The 5,000-nt window shown below is 36.7% G+C and overlaps 1 protein-coding gene across 1 annotated transcript in view; it reads right to left on the bottom strand.

The window, feature by feature from the left end:
• Positions 1-5,000, bottom strand: part of LOC144967910 (apoptosis-stimulating of p53 protein 1-like) — a 119,559-nt gene that overhangs the window by 113,674 nt on the left and 885 nt on the right. The window lies entirely within an intron of this gene.

Here is a 5,000-nt window from a genome sequence, read left to right as displayed (position 1 = left end):
TGATGGATACTTAGAGGAGCTGAAATTATCACAAGAAAACCAACCTTGCACTCATTGATCACAAAGAAAAATTGTACAAAAGCTCTAAATAATAACAACAGCAGCTGTATGTCACTTCTCTAGAAACACTGTAACTACATGCTTATATGAAATGAGTCAAGACAAGCTGAATAGCAGAATCTTTTAAAGCCAAATGAAAATTTGTTCAAGACTTTAATGGAAAAATTAAGCAAAAGTTATGTCGGACACAATATCTTTATCCTACGAAATAAGAACTTACAATCGAAATCACAAGAAACAGACAAAACAATTTCGTGGACAGAACAGGGAATCATTGGACACGCATTCCACTCAATCATATGGTTGATGGATCATCTATTCACCTTCACGAAATGTCTTGGCAACAGCATCTCATTATGCCTCACTGAAGGGTGTACAAATGGTTAACATTACATTCAGGTAGACATTAAATGAAATTAGGAGAATGAGTGATCATTTCTAACGACAACACATTTAAATGGAACTCTTGCTACACTCTTGCCCTGGGACATGCAATATGAATTAATGAAACATGAAGCCTGTTACACCATAGTTTTCGAAGTACTTTGCAATTTCAAGCTTCATCAAAATCAAACAATATACTGAATTATTAAATATGCCATTGTTAATTAATCGTTGTTCCATATGAGAAAGCTGTATACTACAGCAAATCGTACACAAAAGTAATGCGACTTAAGCGATGAAAACTTATTTGCAAGTCTCATAACAAAACTTGTTATGGGCTAATTGCTGTGTAAATGAATTGCTCTCAAAACATTGCAAAATGTTGTCCATTACAACAAAGTTAAAACAAGCCCATATTAGTGTTCATTTATCAGACCTGTTACAATGTGCACATTGGTATTCAGTGATAAACAGATTTTATACTGTCATGAACTAATAGACTCTCTGTTTATTTACAGACATGAAATAATTAAATTCTTATTCATCTTAACAGCAGGACAACATTATTTTGGGGGGGGGGGGGGGGGGGGGGGGGGGTCAATTGAAAAGGTAATTTCCAACAAAGTTTGATGAACATCTGAAATTGTACCAGTTAAGTGGCATACAGTTCAAGGCTGTTTATTGGGACAACTCGGTCCCTGACAAATTTTCCCAACTAAGCGGCGACCATAAATTTGAGCAATTTTTCAGATTTACCATAGTCCATTCTGTATTTATCCAGACTTGTGACTGGCAATACAACTTTTGCACAAAACAATTAATGAATATGCCACTCATAACGGATGCATAAGTAAGCAACTGATTTAAGAATCCATTGTCTACCCATTCATCTTATTGAATAAACAATCTATTTGATGGTGACAGCCTTGAAAAAACAAAGCCATTACCCATCGCACCATTGGTCAGTTCACCTGCATTCTAGCATAGTGGACATGACCATGAATATGATGTTGGCAGTCGATGACACTGATAAGGGATACGAGTAAATTCTATTGTTCACATCTCTGTGATGACTATGACAAATGGTTCGACCACATATCTGATTGGCTGTCATGATAGACAATAACAGGGAATATGGGTAAATACTATTGTTCAAATCTCTGTGATGAACGGTAAGACCACACATTCGGTTGACCATCCTGTTAGACTAATTTGCATTTTATGAACCATCGTTTTAAATGATTGAAGACAACGAAAAAGCTCTTTATTGGGGACGGTCATTGTCAAATTCTGTTACCAATAAGCGGTGGGCCGTCCCAATTAAGCGGATGTGAATTGGAAAATATATGACATTTTTATATAGAAATAATTCCTTTCCCTAGGAATCATCCCAATAAAGAGGCTGTCTCAATTAAGCAGCGTCTCCAATACCGGCTTGGACTATATATGGAAAACCTTGCATCACAGACCAATTGTTTGTTAAGTGGTTTTCCATTTACCGGCTTTGACTGATGCTTTCTATAGCTAAATTGCTATTCTTGAGCAAAGTACTGCCCCACCCATATCTAAAAGACCGAGGTTAGTAAAACTCTCAATTGCACCTGAGGTTGATATCAGTTCCCTTTGCTTATAAGGTCAGTGGTCTAACAATTGAGCGACTGGGACCATTATGAAACCATAAACTAGTGCTATAGAATATACGGAAACATATGGCTCTTTAAGATATGGACTTTGGGGATTTCAAAAATAAACACAAAGAAATGAGATGCTAAATTTCAAGACTGAGTTGTTAATATAAAGAAGATTAACACATCTCCTACTGAAAAATATGTCTTTGACAAGAACATCTCAGACTGTAAATAAATTGTTGCTTGATAAGACATTAGCAGCATCAGTAGACGTATAAGTACAGTGGTCTCTGTTTATAAGCATGATCCACCTATTTACTATTAGCATGTCTGGGGCATGAAATAGAATTTTTACTATACAAATTTACCCCTTTATAAGTCCACATAAGCACGCTCAATTTTCTACCCTTTTCTCAAAAACCTCAGAAATAGAAGAAAATAAGTAAATGACTGAAAAGAATAATCAGAAACTATCAAAACTCTCTTCGAGTAAATATAGCTTGCATCACACTATTCCATCATAACTTCCCTTGCACAAAACAAATGATAACTCAGTGATAATAGGACAATGCACATCTGTCAAAAAATCCTAAGTTATAACAAAAGGGAGGTTTGGCAGCTCATTGCAAAGGTACGGGTTGGGTGCAGAGTTAGGGATGGACATGTTGTCCACTTGTGGTGACGTTGACACAGTGCTGAACAGGGTAGCGGAAGGGAGGGATCAGACAGTCACCAGATGGGGTCATAATGATTCATCAATTCCAAAAGTCATTGTGTGTTAAGAGTTCTGTGTTCTTACAACTTTGGGAATGGAGTCTAGGTTGACGAGTTTTCTTTGTGACCTTCTTGAGTACATGTACGCATTTGTTGACAATTCTATTCATTGCTACTTACCTACACTCTACACCAACAACCTCAGTTGTTAACCAAGCAATTATAGCAACCAGACTTTATCTTCAACTTAAAGGCCAGGAACAAAGTCGGAACCAGTTCAGAGAAATAGAGGTTGTCATAAACAGGTGAATCTAATCACAGTCAAATAAGGAACAATCACAAGATTCTTCACCTTGTCCCACACCAAAAACATAATGATGCCGTATGTTGTGGCAGAAAAGAAAGAGTTTGGTCATTCTAAAAAAATTTAAAAAGGAAAAAAAGAGAAATGAAAGGATCAAGCCCGCACTTTGGTGTATGCCATTATGTATGCATTTGGAAACTAAGAGGAAAAAGTTATTTTTATTGTTTAACAAGTATTGAACATCGACATCTGCTTGATTCCAGAGGACCGTTCTTATAAACAGAGACTATTGTTTAACGTCCATGGAGCTAGAATTCAGAAGTGTTAAAAAGAAAGTAAGAATTGTTTGCTTCCCTTTGAACAGTCTGATGCAAAGTACTTTCCACCAAAACTAGGTGTGCAGAAGGAACTGAGTGCAAAATGCCCTTTTCAAGAGCATGCCATTCAGGTGCTTCATTACCGATTTGGAACTCTTGGACGTAATTTAGGTCGTGTTGTGATTCCAAGAACATACAACAATAATACGGGTGATGCACCCACCTGATTACGCTTAACTAATAATAAAAACAACTGGGGGTCATAATGGGAAAAACATTATTGGCGATGTATAAGTTATAGCTTTGGTGATTCAGGTAACAATTTAAAAACCAGTGTGGTTACAATAAGGTTCGAAATCCAGAACGAGAGTCAGTCATAGTCATGGTCTCGTTGTTTATCTGAAATGAATTTCTTATACGAGTACCCTTGGTCATATTATTGGTAAGGCTGTCGTTATTCTCAGACATGTCTTCCAATAAAGAAAACTGATTATTGGCAGACACCTGTCTGGCAATAATAAAAAACCTGCACTTTTGATTATTGGCAGACCCTGTCTGGCAATAACTAAAAGCCTGGCCTTTTCGTTATTGGCAGACACATTTATCAATTTGGCAGAAATTTTCACTACCTACCTACCTGTTAACTTTATTGATCTTCTTTTGTTTCTATAATTTGTTTATTCTGACTACAATTTTGGGGATATTAATGATGGCCGGGAATTTGTTTATTTCGCGGACGAATACCTAGGCCTAGGTGTTGTTCATCCCCAAAACCAACCACACCTGTTGTTTTCCGTCTCCTTCAAACAAAGCAATACAATTTATTATCACACTTCCACAAAACTAGATCCAACAACATATTATTCAAATCAGATATGAAAATAACTATCAAAACAAAGAAGCAAAGATGGTGGAAAATTATCTAGCTCATATATGAATTTGATGATACACCGATATCGGTGTGGATAGATAGCTCAGTGGGTTTCATTTAGTTCCTTTTAGCTGCACAGTTTAGAATACGATCGCTCCCTTTTTTTTTTTGAGCGAGTCTATTCTTTTCTCCTTTTTTGTTTGGCCTTGTTCCAGTTCTGAGCATGATTTTCTTAAAATTGTTTTTATTTTTAAAAACATATATTGTTTTTATTTCTCTCTATCTGACCATTTGGTTGCTCTCTGAATATTTTTGTTTGTTTGCCTTTAATCACTTATTCTTTTTAGAAATACTTTTGAGATTGGAGTGGGAATGAATATGACAATTTGCTAGAGAGAGAGAGAAAGAGAGAGAGAGAGAGAGAAAGAGAGAGAGAGAGAGAGAAAGAGAGAGAGAGAGAGAGAGAGAGAGAGAGAGAGAGAGAGAGAGAGAAAAACATTTATTTGAAGATAAAAAAAAAGGGAAGGGGGGGGGGGGTGGATGTGGATTGGACATTTATTATTTGTAATGCAAAGACAGAAAAAAAATACTGGCGGAATCAGGATTCGAACACACAGCGTTGATTCCGACAAGCCCTCTAAGGCAGACGGCTTAACCCTTCGGTCATAGCGCCCACATGAATGTCGACGCGTATTGTGTATAGATCTACATAGTAATCTACT

Source organism: Berghia stephanieae, chromosome 1, assembly GCF_034508935.2.
Source record: "Berghia stephanieae isolate SIO BIC M18660-M18661 chromosome 1, UCSD_Bste_1.3, whole genome shotgun sequence".
Lineage (NCBI taxonomy): Eukaryota > Metazoa > Mollusca > Gastropoda > Nudibranchia > Aeolidiidae > Berghia > Berghia stephanieae.
The sequence above is the reverse complement of the archived record's forward strand: the minus strand, read 5'-3'. Positions and strand labels throughout refer to the sequence as shown.